General features: G+C 41.5%; 1 long non-coding RNA gene across 1 annotated transcript in view; it reads left to right on the top strand.

Annotated features, from left to right (window-relative positions):
* LOC140126439 (uncharacterized) overlaps positions 1-16,677 on the top strand; it is a 126,588-nt gene that overhangs the window by 106,672 nt on the left and 3,239 nt on the right. Inside the window, exon 4 of the long non-coding RNA XR_011854828.1 lies at positions 2,820-2,992. This is a non-coding gene — a long non-coding RNA (uncharacterized lncRNA). The remainder of the gene's footprint in view (positions 1-2,819; positions 2,993-16,677) is intronic.

The raw sequence follows: 16,677 nt of genomic DNA, 5'->3' as shown, positions 1-16,677 counted from the left end.
ATGACTTATACACAGCAGCTGGGGCATGGTGCAGCCATTGACTACGTATGCCTGTCAGGGACAGCACAGTAAATAGAGTGTTTTCGGCTTATGCTGGGCAGGACAAGGCAGAAGCAGTGCATAATTAGGGCAAGAGGAGAAGCACCAGAGCAGCCACAAAAGCGACAGAGCCTCATTATCATAAATTATATTGTTTTTTTATTAGCAAACCCACTCAGTTCAGGAATTAAACAAGATATTTTTATGCATCAGTGTAGGTAAAGCATTCTCAAGGTATGTTTGGTTCATAATGCATAAGAGCAAATGGTAGATTTCTTTTAAAGGGACTCTGTCACCAGATTTTATCCAGATAAACTCCCAACCCTCTCAGGTAGGTTATGACATTTTCTTTCTAGAATTTACTTTTATGTGTGAAATCTCGCATTGTTAAATTTTGCCTGAGATGAGTCAACTTTTGAAAATTCTGACTCAATGATATGCCATTATATAAAGGGAACATACCACCACATATCTACCTATAAAGGTAGATCGGGTGGAAGGTGGATCTATAGGACCTGAGGATAGCCCTTTTAAGGCCTTTTCTTCCTTGTCCCATGCTGAGTCCCAGTAATTGACTGTTGTAATCCTCTTCACTTTCAGAGCGGGCATGTGATCAGTGTTGAACTGGCCCACCAGAGTACCAGAGGATCCTCCGGTGGGCCCTGGCTCAAACCAATACTGAACCCCAGAGGTCCATCAGAAAACAAAACAATTTGAAAGCTATAAAGTTTGAAAGTATATGTCCTGGGGGATAATGAAGATTGGGCCGCCAGATTGATTTTCTCTGGTGGGCCTAAGGAAACCCAGTCCGACACTGCATGTGATATCCTTATCTTTTCTGATACTTACCATTCAGTTGCTCTGAGTATAGCCCAGTCTGACTTGAATGTTATAGTCAGGGTTGCCACCAGAGCCATGAGGTCCCGTTCATGGTACTGTGAGGCCCAATGAATTGTGTAGGACATGAAATGGTCCTGTTTGTTTTGGCATTCTGCTTTTTCTGCTGCTTATAATAAAATAAAGGAGTGGTGTTTTTCTATTTTGATGAGAGCCACCTTTTTATTAGCTGTATATATCATAATTAATATTGTTACTGTATTACTTAAAGTGTTACTTTTTAGCAAAGAGATAAAAAAGGTGTGTGAATTGGAACTAAAAGATTCACTGTAAATCTAGATACATTAATATGGAAGATGTAAAAAGTTTACATGAAAAACTTGATGCACAAAATAAGTACATTTTGATGATACATTTCTAATAAAGAGCATCTATTTAACAAGGATATGTCTTGAGATTGTCTCCTTAAACGCCCTTCTTTCTATTGTTATCTCCCTCTAAACAGTGATAACTGCTGTTGTTTAAAACATGATATCAATTTATCTGCTTATTTCTCCCATCCTGCAAGGAAGCGCTATATTTAGTGATACAGTTCCCCTCTAATTGGCAGTAAGATACAAAGACACCATATAAGATGCTGCTGTTAGCTGGTAACCTAGCAACTAAGAATTATAGACAAACTATATTGGGAAATCAAGTGGCCTCAACTCATCTTTTTCAAACAAGCTAGTGCCTGGTATACAGTGTGCGCTAGCTATGTTTGGGCGTTTGCTGAAGGCTTCTGTCTCTACCACATTTTTTGTGTGTTTATCATTTTGTTTCAATGATTCTATGGATTACCAAAGTGAGCTGGTAAAAAATTGTACTAAATAAAGGCATTTAAAGCCAAAATGAGAGTTGACAAGCATAAAGGCATGAACAATAGTATTTCAGGGTTTAAAAAATGCATTCATGTTAGAGCAGGTCTTCTCTCTTCTTCTTCTTCCTTCTTCTTTCTTTTTCCACAGTAATGCTGCTCATGAGTTCTCATCTCCCCTCTGTTTTATATGTGTAATTATAAACTTGTGGCTCAGTTACCCAGAAAACTGTGAAAATGACTTAATGTACCACTTCTTATGCTACTCATCTGCTCCCAATGTGTTCTGGATCCCTGAGGTCTGGTACAATCTGATTGGATGCTGGGACCCACAGATCACATAAGAGTGCCTACTCTTCCTAGGTTACTGGCTATAGAGTTCTTCTCAGTTGGCTCCATACTTTAGTGATTTCTCTGGTAAATGTATTTCCGGTATCCTGAGCTTTGGCTCTAGCTCAGACTTCTCTACTTGTGATTTTGTACTTTGTTTGCTCTCTTTGTTGTGACCTTGCTCTGGCTACTATTCTCTTGGCTTCAGGAATGATTAGTCTCCTTGGAGACGTGATGTCACTTCTGTTTTCAAGGGGAATTTACTTTCTGTGTTGTCCCCTGTTCCAAGGAGGCATCTGATTGGATGAAGTGGGTCCTGTGACCCCTCAAACTTCTAGTCTGTTGAAGGACTGGCGTGGCATGGGAAATGAGAGCCAAAGCTTTGTGTTCTTTTTGTTTTTTTTTTCTCGTCTTGGCTTTTGCTCTCTCAGGATTTTCTATGTAAATGTACTTGTAGTTTAGCAAAAGGAGAGAAGTATATAATATTGTAAATCCATGCCTACAACAGCAAAAGGTGATTATATAGTTGCAAATTGGTCACAATCCAAAGGAAGATTTCTATTTTATTGGGGGGGGGGGGGAGTAGGAAACATATCTTTGTCCCTACATCTCAGTAATATAATACTATGGGTATGTTGTTTTACAAACTATGTTTATGTAATATGCTGTAGATGTTCAGGATGACTGAAATGACAGGCAATGTTTTACGAACGAGTATGATTACGACCTGACCTCCGCCTTCTCTATCACTCCACAGGCCCTTATAACCTTTTTGCTTTTGCAAACCTGCTTCAGTGTATTCATGGATCACAGAGCTAAGAGGATCTGTTCATGTCTGCAGACCATGAGGAGGATAGCAGTAATTTATGTATGACAGATGATATTTGCAGGGTGCTGTATAGAAGTGGCCCCAAGAAGTGGTTTTGACAGGTAGGCCCTAGGCATCTCAGATCAACACAGGCCATACCAATATAATGTTATGAATGGTCATGGTTCACATCCCTTTCTTATTTTGTTGGTAACCTATCTTACTTGACTTACTCTATTGTTCGATCCTACCTATAAGATCCTACCTATTGCAATAGAACCCCCCTCAGTGACAAGGTATCCCTCAAAGAGTCACCACTTTATTGTCTATCACACATTTGAAGAAGGGGAAGGATTGTTTTAATTAGCATTTGGGTCTAAATATTTTGTTTTAATATACCTAGACTTTACCTATGGTAAGTCTAGGTAAGTCTATGGTCTAGGTAAGTATTCACAGAATGTGGCTGACCTGTTATAATCGGATCAGAGGCAATAAGTGTTAATCTAAACTTTTATGAACATGTAGACATCCAGTACAGTCAATGGTTAACAAAAAATCCAACTGTTTGCTTATGCAGCCTAGAACAACCATTTGACTTGAGAAATGGCATCTAATAAATACATGTCATGAAAAGTACATTTTTCACAGCACTACAAGAACAAGTGCAGCTATCCATTTTTTGGCATTTTATATATAAAGGAGATTTGATTTACAATACGTAATAAAATATATCCATCTGTAATCTATCATGAGGGGAAAAGACGACAACTGACTCGGTTATCTCTGTTATGTCACACAAATATAACAGAGCAGATAAACTGTTTTTTATGATTCTTTGTATCCATGGCAGATTTAGAATTCTAAAATAAGACAGGGTCATTTATTAAACTCCAAAGAAACTCAGACATAGTTTTTACTTTTTACTTTACTGAAAGTACAAATAACTGCTCCTTATATACATTTGGAATAAACGCTTTTACCTTTATAATGCAAGGACTCCCCTTCTGTACAAGGTGTGCAGGCCATGGGATGGAGCCAACATGTCCATGGGCAGCACACTATTATGTGCAGGATCGCTATACCAATCAGAATCTGGGGCAAGCGTCCAGAAATTCTATATATACTCACTCTATACTTCACTGTTTGTACTGTTCTCTTGCTACTTATGTAACTATATTCTCTATTGTGCTATTGCTATGTATGCTGACCCTTATTACGCCCTTGACTATTATTTGCCCCTCAAATCTGTACATTGCCGCCATCTTGGATTTGGCCCAATTAGTGAGTTAGCTTGCCATACTTAGCACATACTCAGAGTAGTGAACGTCTACCAATTGCCACTTAATATTAATTCTTTATTTATATAGCACCTACAGATTACGCAGCGCTGAACAGAACATGCCAAATCGGTCCCTGTCCCCATGGGGCTCACAATCTAATCATCCTCCCAGTATATTTTGGAGTGTGGGAGGAAACCAGAGTACCTGGAGGAAACCCACGCAACCACAGAGAGAACATACAAACTCTTTGCAGATGTTTGGGTGGGATTTGAACCTAGGACCCCAGCGCTGCAAGACAGAAGTGCTACCCACTCAGCCACCGTGGGATAGTGCAGGACCTGAAGTGTAGGCTGGGAGAGGTGTTAGTTCAGGACCTGCACCTATTTTTCAGTTGTGACAAAAACTGCATGGGAAAAAACATAGCCTTTGCTGTTATGCTGGAGATCCTCTTTAAATTTTCATGACAGCAGGTTCTGCAGGGGAGCAGTCATTATTTTACAATGATGTGATGACTGCCACTTCCCTCTGGCCTGTAGACTTTGTGCAGGGGGCATCCACAGGCAAGTGACACTACAGACTATAAAACAACTAAGGTTGAACACTTCTGGACTGTTCCCACTAATTGCCTGCTATGACAGCTCCTTATCCTATTTATACGCTGACCTAATTCTCTGCGGAGTATTTACAGACCATGGGAATACTTTGTCTTCATATAATAGTTACAGGAAATACCTGCAGAAAATTGTACTGTAATGATGTGCAGCAAGAGAAATGTTCCTCTTCCCGAGCGCTGCTCATGAGTAATCTATGTATAGTCAGTAATTGATTATGCGGAGCATAAATTAAATTAGCGCTAACAGTTTGCATACACAACATATTATTTATGATGCCGCTAGTCAACCCTTACAAACAATGCTTCTACAGCACAATGTGAGAAGCTGTCACATAATAGCTCATGGTTACCTTGACAACAGGAGTTTCTTTAAAAATGTATATATTTTTCATTTAATTAAAAACAGTGATGTGGATCAAATGAAGAAATTTTAGTTTAAAGTGTAATAATGCAAATGATGCAATTACTGCAAATGAGATGGAGCGAATACATTAAGTAGATACAGTTACAGGCATACAGAAAAGTTACTAGCACAAGCGGAAATAAAGACATCTCTCTCATGTTGTACCGGGGTGAACATACACTCTCGCCCCCTCTTACCCACGCAGTAGTAATATATCAGGTTATTTTTTTAGTAAGTGGGTTCTCCATGCAATGTCTCACTTCCATGCTAACATTGGATGAGAAGAGACATTGGGGCTCATTTACTAAAAGTTGCGCTGCTCACTTTTCCGGGGACTGCACAACTTGGATAGGTATTTAACAGGTGTCTGCACTGGGATTTTGGCACACATGATTGCTTTTTGGCACAGCTGCGCTGGCATCCATGCGACACAAATTGGGGGGGCGTGCCATTGGACGATCCGACTGATTCGGACTGAGCGCGGGATTAAACTTTCAAATTGTGTCACAAGCGAATGCACTTACATGCGCCACTTAAAAGAAGCTGAACTCTGTCGGACCTGAACGGTTAAGTGACACATGCAGAATATCATGCGTGAAATCTTGCACAGTGCATTATCTTCGGACAATGCACTTTCGGATAACTCCAGTGGACGGGTAAGTAAATGAGCCCATTATTTTTAAGTGTCATGTCCTGCTGTGTAGCAGGTGACAACGTCCCTGATGCTGCCCCTCATCTTGCTGCAGGTGGTGCTGCCTGAGGCAAGCGGCTCAACTTTCCTCATGGCTGGTGCATCCATGGCCATGCTGTCAAAATAGATAGGTGTCCCAGTGGTGGGAACTATATCTTTTAGGTAATTATGGTATAAGTTATGGATATAACATACTGAAAAGGAAATCCATTAAACAAGGAATTTCAATAAATTGAAAAATCCTTTGGTATTATAAGGTAATGGTTTGGCTACATGTGACAGATTTGTTGCAAATGCGTATTGCAGTATTGTATTCCATACCATACAAATGAATGGGGTTGTACCAGCAGGAAGCACATGGATGTCCCCAGCCACATTTAGATCATTCAGATTTAATTGCTGGTTCTTTCTTATATATAAATACATTATTGTCAGAATAACATTTCTTATACAGAGCTCCAAATGCCCTACATAATGTATAGCTATATTCCTTCACAATCCATGATGTATTTATTAAAAAGTGACAAAATTGTTTTTCATGCTGATGGATGAGCATCATCACCATAACAGGTAGAAGCTGCATTATACAACCAACACTCAGTTTATATGTCAAGGTCAATGCAGTTTCCAAGATCTAAGTTTCACTAATGAAAGTGCGTCTCCATGATTCCATCGCACTCCCATAACGCAATCATGGATTGCTGCTGGATGCCAATGCTGCCACCTTCTTAAATCTATTGGGGCCAGTCAGAGCCAAGCAGAATGCCCCAAGAAAAATACAGATAACGTCAACGTATTAGCAATTAAACAAATAGAATGAAAACTAGTTAAAAATGTTCACATGCCCTGGTTTGTCCCGAGGTGGTGGAGGTTTGCACATGAGGAGTGCAAACGTGTATCTGGCTTTATGCAAAGGCGATCAGAAAATGAAGTATTCCATAGCGCATCCAGATAAAATGTACATTTCTTATTCTTCATCCATTAAAAATGGACAGCAGTGTACATGTAGGTACAGACCCCTATGCGTTTTGGCTATTTTCTAAGCCTTACTCATGGTTTGGCTTAGAGTAGGGCTTAGAAAATAGCCAAAACTCGTAGGTGTCTGTACCTGCATGTACACCGCTGTACATTTTTAATGGATGAAGAATAAAGAAATGTTCATTTTATGTGGATCTTCTACGGAATACTTCATTTTCTGATCATCTAAACAAATAAAAGTTCACAAGCAATACTTTTTAGTGTCTGAGTATCTATGAATAAAATAATCTTTGCTACAATTTTAGTTCTGCTATTTTAAATACAATGCACACCAGAGGCCAATGGAGGCCTCAGCTCAGATGTGACCTTAGCCTTAGCTCCTTCTAGCAGGTGACGATCAGGAATGTATTACTTCAAGAAGAGGTGCACAACCTTTTTTGGTCCGTGGGCTGCATTATCACACCTCTAGTCTGTTGGGGGGCTGCACTATGAACCGAAACCCTAGATGTAGCAAAAACCACTATAAAGCATGCATGTCCCCCAGAAACCACTACTGCATAATACTGCATATTGTACAATAAGTAACGCAGACCCCAGAGCAGACTACAATATATAGAGAACAAACAAGATGATAACAATGATAATGGAAATTGTCTGAACACATGCAGCAGGTAATAATTGTGAATAACTGGCTGCACGCAGGGGCTCTAAATGACCCCAGTACTGAGCCCAGCCTACAGCCAGCCAGTTATACTAATTATCTGCTGCACAATGCCTATTCCAGCCTTTTTGCTACCTGTGGTGCCACCCCCTTACAATAATACTGTCTCATAGTACAGAATGTACAAGAAAATAAGTACTATAATGCTGGCCAAACACAAAAAAGGGGGTAGCTCCGCTCACTTTAGTCTCCAACTTGTGCATGGAGACATCATGGTTATTTAAAATAAAGCCCCCTATGGATTCATTAGATACAGCGCCCTTCACCCCCATGGATTCCTTATGTAGAGCCTTCTGTGCCCCCCCCCCCCCCCCGCAGCTCTAGGCCCTGGCATTTGCCCAGGGTTGCCCAGTGTTGATACCGACCCTGGCTCCAACAGTCTCTGTCTTAAAGAGGAGGCCTCCTGATCAAAAACATTGTCATATGTTTAATTGCTAAGACACAATTGCAGACTTTTGTCCCTCTTTCTCAAGCCCAAAAGTTGGGAGGTATGAACGTTAAGATTATTATCTGTATATTAGAAGTGTTTACAGCGTTAGATGGAAATAAAAGTATTTTAACCACATTGCCAATGTTCTTTTTGATCGGGAATAAAGCAGGATATAATCACATAATAATAGTTTATTATTGGATATATCAGTCAGGAATTCTGGGATTAGATAGTCCCTGACGTACAGATGTACATATCACTCATATTCCTGATTTCATACACCCGCTTATTCACATTTGTGATATATTATGAATTTGTTTATTGCTTATATAATTCCCCATCCTATCTTTGTTGGTATATGGTCCCTTTCCCATGACTCTATATGATGGCCATATGCTAGCCATGAGACTGGCAGCTAGCATACAGCCGCCATATCATGAGCATGCTCTATCTTTTGATGTACATACAACACAGCTGCAAGTCTCCCTCTTTAGCCAAATGCATGCTATACCCGATCCCCAACCCAGGTACAGCATATGTATATGTGAAAGTTAAATAGTTTTATAGAGGGCATTAACAACATCCATTTTACCCCTTTCATGTTAACAACTGCCTTACATAGAGGTCAGAAATTCCAAAGGCTTCCAGAACCTCAGAGCATGCCTACATTTCTCCTTACCGTTTCATAATTTAGCAAGCTGATATAAACAAATAATGAGATTAAATATTAAAATATTGCACAATTTTCTGGGAAACGGCTCTTGCAGTAATTACTGCTGAGTTAGCAGCAGCACCACTTGTAGTATGGCAAAACCTCAGCTCAGCCCCAGCACTTTAACCTACGGAACAAATGGACAACACTTAGAGGTATAGATTTTATAACTGTACTGTATATATATTTCACAACCATCATCGTATAGAAGATTCCCTCATGATTTATTTGCAACGTGGGGCCTGGTGTATTTCCGTTTAATCTTTGATCTGCCTGCATGTAACTTCTCCTAGGTGCTAGTGGGGAATAGCAGCATATGGATGTATACAGCTCGTATAGAACAGAATGGAAGCTGAGAAAGTATGCACAGGGAACAATGTCATGGTGTGGGAGCGAGTGTGTGAAGAGAGCTCATGGGCTTTGCCCTCTTCATACACTTTAAAGGAAATCTACCATTTGTTTTCATGCATTGTGAACCAAACATACCTAGAGAATGCTATCGCTACATTGATGCAGAAACATTACTTCTCCCTCTAATTATGTACTGTGCCAGAGAATGACTGTGTTGTCCCTGACAGGCAGAAGTAAGCAATGGCTGCACCATCCCTGTCATCCGTCTGGACAGTCCAGGAATCTCCATGCAATGGGGGTCATTTACTAAGAGCCCGAATCGCGTTTTTTCTTAGGGTTTCCTGAAAATTACCAATTTGTGCCAAATTGCCGGGTTTTTGGCGCACGCAATCGGATTGTGGCGCATCAGCGCCATCATGCACGCAACGGAGATCGGGCCAACATGCACATGACGGAAATCGGGAGGGGTGGCCATCGGAAAACTCGACGGATTCGGAAAAAGCGTGGAATTTGAAAAAAAAATGTGTTGCTTGACACGCTCTTACCTGCACCCAGCAACGGATGGTAAACTCCAGTGAACTCCAACAGACTTCAGCGCAACAGCGACACCTGGTGCACTACCTTAGTGAATCGCTGGAAGACCCGAATCCCCGCCGCTGGATCCCGAATGGACCGGGTAAGTAAATCTGCCCCAATGTGTTTATGAATGGCAGGCAGTATGCGATATGTATGCAGTATGCAACCCAGCTTTCCCAAGGCCCTGATTACTATAATTGTTTTTTGAGGGAAACCAAAAATGGTAGATTTCCCTTGAGTGTTTGCTGCATAACAGCAGCAAGCACCCACCGCTGCCACCCATGATTGGCCCTGCCACCGATTGTGGGTGTTAAGCATATAAATGTTCCCCCACATCTCCTCCTCTAAGTAAGTTATCTAGTATTTTTAAAATATATATATCAAAATATATTGAAGGAGTTGTCCTATGTAGGAAAATGTTTTTTCAAGCGTTTGCCTATGGCTACCTGCACATGAAAGAGCCATTAAAAACAGGCATTAACGTCCATTAATATAACTGATTTGCATGCACTTATCTGTGTAATGCATTGCATTTGGTGCAGCCATGCGCCGTTCAGTCAAAGACATCACATGGTAATAGTTCTGCAGAGCCGACCTTAAGCTTTGATATTCATAGCTTTTCCTTTGCATTGGTCATCTATGGCATTCGTGGGGGCATTAGTAGTCCATGGTTTCATATATGTCTCTGTATACCACATGTCTCTCAGCCTATGGAAGGCAGTTACATATTGTGACACTATGGCCATTGGGGTCTACTCTTCCCCCAGTGAGATGGAGATCTTCTCACCCCCCTCCATGGAGCTGGAGCCCAGGAGGAGATCTGAGAGTCTTCTGAACTGAGTGTCCTTCACTTCTGAGTATTTGGAGCAGTGTAGCAGGAAGTGTACCTTATCCTCGGTGGCCTCCGGCTGGCACAGTCTGCTCTCCCTGGTCACATACATCTGTCTGTGTTGCCCGGACTCCACGGCCAGGTTGTGAGCCCTCTATATGTAATAAAAAGTCCAGTAATAAAACTGGATGATATATTTGAGGTCAGTGATGCAACTTGAAACAAAATCAGTAAAAGATTATACTAGACCCATTTTTGAGGCCAATGAGCTTTTGGGCCTTGCTTGAATGCAATAGTTCCTAAACAACAATGTCCCCCATCAATATATACAATCCTAATAGAATCCATCTATCTATACAGAACACATTGATCTCTGACTGATTTTACCATGCTCCGTCCTATTAATATTCATTGAAACTATTAAACTTGAAACACTCGAAATTCATAATTCTGGATTTGGGAATACACAGGGAAAAATAAAATTTTAATATGTGGAAATATATCTTATGCAGAAAGTCTCAGCCCTTCCAGATTTAAAAGCAATTACTGTTCATATTTAATGACTGTCCACAGATTAGTGATTATCATAATATGGAAATATTTTTCCTCTTCTTTGATGTATTATGTGCTGTTTCATGCCCAGATTGTAGTATGGCTAATGATGACAAGTACCACCTCAGAACAGTAGGTGGCAGCAGAATACCTTGAAAAAAAAATTCTGTCCCTCAACCTGAATTTCCACTTGTCCTAGCAAGCAAATTCAGGAATATTTAACAGGAAAGGGGTGGACTGCAGATCCATTACAAGGCTTAGGAAGCGAGTCAGGAGGTCAGTGACAGGGAATACTAATGAAGAAAGTGCCTTAGCCACATGTACATTAAATATGGTCTTCTGACTTGTGACAAGAGTACAGAGATATAAGTGACGGTTGGTTGCCGGAACAACATTGTTGTTGTATGTACAGTTGTTTAACAACAGCTACAGTAACTTACCATCACTGTATTCATGGTATGGATGTGTTGAAAGGTTCATAGTTACCATACAAATATTTAGTCCCATAAATAGTTCCTGATAGGCAGGAGAATTTGCTCAATATATTTTAGCTTAAGTTAACAATGAAATTCTGGATTTCAATGAAACAGGATTGTGTTGAGTGCAAACTGAACTAAATGCAGTTAGCCTGTTTAGTGTGCAGGGGGCGCCAGATTCAGGATTTCTGGCGCACGTTTTTTAAATTAATCTGGCGCACTCTGGACTGCCCCGACAGAGTGCACCATTTTTTTTGGTGCACCTAATTTGTGTTGCATGATGTGGCACGGGCAAAAAATCGTACAAAGTTCGACAGAAAACTGGCACACTGCCCTTAGTAAATGGGCCAAATATTGTTCCCCAAACATTATTATATTGATTTAACCCATATATTTTTTTCTGAAAGGACTCCCTTTTCAAGTCCAAGGGTCAACATCTACAAAGAGTTTGTATGTTCTCTCTGTGGGTTTCCTCCAGGTCCTCCTGTTTCCTCTCACACTCCAAAAGTCCAATGGGGACAGGGACTGATTTAGCAAGGTCTGTGCAGTGCTGCGTAATCTGTGTGTGTTATATAAATAAAGAAAATATTAACATTATTATTTGCTAGTGGCACCATATTTGTATAAAATGGGGCAGACAGGGTTAAAAAAAAAGGAAAATAACCTTAATACTGGTAATGGGAGATTGTTTTGTTTTCTATATCTGCCCCAGCCATGTAGCTGCCCACCAATCACCTATAATTACCATGGGGGAGTAAAAGCTCCTGGCGGTGTAGAAGAAGTGTATATCATACTGTTCTGTCTGGACAAATTCATGTTTTATTTGCTTTTTAAACACAGTTCCTGGAGCAGACAATACAGTGATGTTTACCTGAAGAGAGGGACAGTATGGGAACCACTTACACACACTTGGCGTAGCTAAACTCACCAAAAAATGGCTATAGAAAAAAGTAAGACAAAGATGTGTCAATTAGCAAAAATAGCATATTGTTGATTTCCATACAGACTGCCAACAACACCAAGTTTAAAAATACTTAAAAGGTAACATTGTACCAGATATGAATACAGGGGGACTGCATATCCCCCCACTCTCTATAGAAGCAACTGCTTCAAAGACACGAGAAGACAGAATGTACCTTCCCATATCTTCCTGGTGACCTTGAAGAGAAAAGAAAGGATGACAGACAGTACATGGCAAACACATTTGTAGGGTAGGCATTGTGATGGGAACTGTGATTGGCTTTGTAGGTGGGATGTGAGACTGGTATTTTGGGAAGAGGATATTCTAGGACTCTATTATCCTCTATTATTATTCCATTTATAAGTGTGTCTTACAGAAAATCTACCATCAAAATCAAGCATGGATACTAATGAGTAATGGGGGTGTTTTCAGGGCCTCTTTGTGTTCCATCTTCACAGGCTGTTACCAGGGATGTAACTAGGACAGGTTGGGCCCCCTAGCAGACTTCTGAATGGGGCTCTCTTCCACCTACACCAGGCAGTCTTCTTATCCCAGGGTGGTTGAGGGCATTTCAAGGAACTGTAGTTGTCCGAAAGCTAGAGATGAGATTCTTAGTCCTGCCATTCCCACCCCGACATTTTCTATTCTGAGTTCCTGACTGTATACTGTAAAAGATTTCACAGTTATATACATATTAGATTGTACAATTTGCAGCATAATATGTATATAATAGTATTAATTCACAATTTTTTAGTGTGTCAGGTCGCTATGGCTGATATCTGGGGGGGGGGTGTTGCTGAGCAGGAGCGGGGGGGGGGGGGGTTAGTTTAACAGAACAACATTCAACCATATTTTTTGTATGGACCCCTCCTACATTTGTATAAATTAAATGTGCCCCCCTTTTCGAAGCTTTTAATCTCTGACTGATATTTTATTTCCTCTCCTCCATACTGTTTTAATTTTATTGGCTCTTCATTGAACCACCTCCAGGGGATCCTTTTCATGGACCGATGTCCAGAACTGGATGACATATTCCGGAGGAGGGCGAACCAATGTCTTGTGCAACACCCCTGCCAACACATAGCGCCCTGACATAAGTTTTGAGAATGACACAAATATTATATTTTCACATGATCTGTTGCCCTCTTGTTTTTATGTTTAATCAATTTTTATTTATCGTAACGGTATAGAACAATAACAAGCATTCTACATAAAAGCAGAAGGGAGACGCAAACTAGACATAAGGAATAAGAGGTTGCAGTTTCCTATTTGGCTGGTAGGAATGTTCTTGTGTCCAATATCAGTTCACGTGGTGAGAGAGACCTCATGAGTCCTATGGGTTGTCTGCTTGGGGCAGAGCATGGTGAGACAGGCCAATGTCCAAGTCTGTATGAACTAAGAGTTGACAATTCTTACCCCTCGTGAAGGGCGCTTCGGGTCTCTGCTGGGGTTGATATTATGCCCTTGAAGGAAAGTCAGGGCTTGTGTATATTGATTGGGTATGGACAGTTTAGCCATAGGAGCCCACGACAGCTCATATTTACGTACAGAAGGAAGTAGTGGAAGGAATACATTCATACATTCATTTAGAGTAGAGAACAGGGTTGAGGCAAAGGAGAAGGGAAGCGGGAAAACAAGAGGGAAAGAGAGGTGAGGTGTAACACTTAAGGAGCACATGTATTGAGCTTAGGGTGGCGAGCAATGCCCTGTGGTTTTTATGCGTGTTTGTCAGATGTTTTTATCACATACAGAAATATAAGTGCAATCATATTATGAGTAACAAAAGCTTTTATTGATAGTTAGAATGAGTTAATGCAGCAAGTCAATATTTGTAGTGTTGACCTTTCTTCTTCAGGATCACTGCAATTCTCCCTGGCAGCTCTCAATCCACTTCTGGACCAAATCCTGACTGATAGCAGTCCATTCTTGCACAATCAATGCTTGCAATTTGTTGGTTTTTGTTTGTCCACCCGTCTCTTGATGATTGACCACAAGTTCTCAATGGGATTAAGATCTGGGGAGTCTCCAGGCCATGGACCCAAAATCTCTATGTTTTGTTCCCTGAGCCATTTAGTTATCACCTTTGCTTTATGGCAAGGTGCTCCATCATGCTGGAAAAGGCATTGTTGATCACCAAACTGCTCTTGGACGGCTGGGAGAAGTTGCTCTTGGAGGACATTCTGGTACCATTCTTTATTCATGGATGTGTTTTTAGGCAAGACTGTGAGAGAGCCAATTCCCTTGGCTGAGAAGCAACCCCACACATGAATGGTTGCAGGATGCTTTACAGTTGGCACGAGACAAGACTGGTGGTATCGCTCACCTTATCTTCTCCGAACAAGCTGTTTTCCAGATGTTCCAAACATTTGTAAAGGGGATTCATCAGAGAAAATGACTTTTCCCCAGTCCTCAGCAGTCCACTCCCTGTACCCTTTGCAGAATATCAGTCTGTCACTGATGTTTTTGCTGCCCTCCTTGACACCAGGCCTTGCTCCAAGAGTCTCTGCCTCACAGTGCGTGCAGATGCACTCACACCTGCCTGCTGCCATTCCTGAGCAAGCTCTGCACTGCTGGTAGCCCGATCCCGAAGCTGAAACACTTTCTCAGAAGAGACGGTCCTGGCGCTTGCTGGTCCTTGTGTGCGCCCTGGAGCCTTTTTGGCAACAATGGAACCTCTCTCCTTGAATTCCTTGATGATGCGATAGATTGTTGATTGAGGTGCAATCTTTCTAGCTGCGATACTCTTCCCTGTTAGGCCAGTTTTGTGCAGTGCAATGATGACTGCATGTGTTTATTTAGAGATAACCATGGCTAACAGAAGAGACAATGATTCCAAGCAGCAGCCTCCTTTTAAAGTGTCCAGTGGTGTGATTCTTACTTAATTATGAAAGATTGATCTCCAGCCCTGTCCTCATCAACACCCACACCTGTGTTAATGGAGCAATCACTGAAATGATGTTAGCTGCTCCTTTGAAGGCAGGCCTGCAATGAAGTTGAAATGTGTTTTGGGAGAAAAAGTTCATTTTCTAGGCAAATATTGACTTTGCAATTAATTACTGTTAAGCTGATCACTCTTTATAACATTCTGGAGTATATGCAAATTGCCATTATAAAACGTGATGCAGTAGACTTTGTTAAAATTAGCATTTGTATCATTCTCAAAACTTATGGCCATGACTGTAGTGTAATTGCAGCTATACTGCCTGGTAAGGCAACAGTTAACTGGTGTATGATATTATCCAATGATGTATCTATTATGCAAGCTGGAAGGTGATTGGCGAGGTGCTACCACCTGATCAGGGGGAGTATATAAACCCGGGCTGCGTGAGAGCACATGGTGCAGTCTTCAGAGTCTGACCCCATGGTCTGTCTGTCTCAGCAGAGTCAAGAGAGAGAGAGAGTGAGCAGCACACCTTCAGTGCTGCCACAGCCACCCAGGAACTTCTAGTGCCTCAGACCTACTGCCTAGCACCCAGGGCAAGTCCAGAGACTTAAGCCCAGAACCTTCACCACTTGGACCTTCCATCTGAACTGCGTGTACATTTCCTGTGGGTCAACTCTCCATAACCTTCCCAGCTTAAGGAATCTTCTGTTACCCATTTTGACCATTGCCTGCAGTTCAATAAGGGACTGTAAGTTGATTTGTTGCCTCAGTCTGATCCCTGGATCTAGGCTGCTTACTACCATAGGCCCCCCATCCATCAGCCATGGACTCATTCCACAGACACCTCAGGGGTTGCTCCAGGGAGAAACCAGTGCATCAGGCTCTCCCTCTATATTTCTTGCACACACCACCTGCTGGAGACCTGCAAGGCTGTAGGTCAGCCCTCCAGTCCCCATACCAAGCACGTGACCTCAGTGTGCCCTAGGCCGCACTAGACAGCCACTCTGGTATTCTGGGCCTCCAGGCCACCAAGAAAAGGCTAGGCCGGTGAGGGAAGTTTCACTTGTACAGTGGTAATATTATCCTGAGAGTCCATACCTCTTATGATAAATGAGAAGATCCTGCTTTAGAAGCATCTGATTGACATTGCATTCTGTTAATTAAATGTGTTACCCTATCACACAAGTAAGGCCCTATCCACAGAATAGGGCCTAACTTGCTGATACATGGGGGTCTCAGTAATGAGAACTGGGGGTGTGATGGGGTTCAAGGTACATTTGTGGGGCTTTTTGCCATTGTAATTTACTGTAACTCATAAACCCTCATATCATGGATGGGTGATAAAGAGGA

This window comes from Engystomops pustulosus, chromosome 4 (assembly GCF_040894005.1).
Source record: "Engystomops pustulosus chromosome 4, aEngPut4.maternal, whole genome shotgun sequence".
Classification (NCBI taxonomy): Eukaryota; Metazoa; Chordata; class Amphibia; order Anura; family Leptodactylidae; genus Engystomops; species Engystomops pustulosus.
The sequence above is the reverse complement of the archived record's forward strand: the minus strand, read 5'-3'. Positions and strand labels throughout refer to the sequence as shown.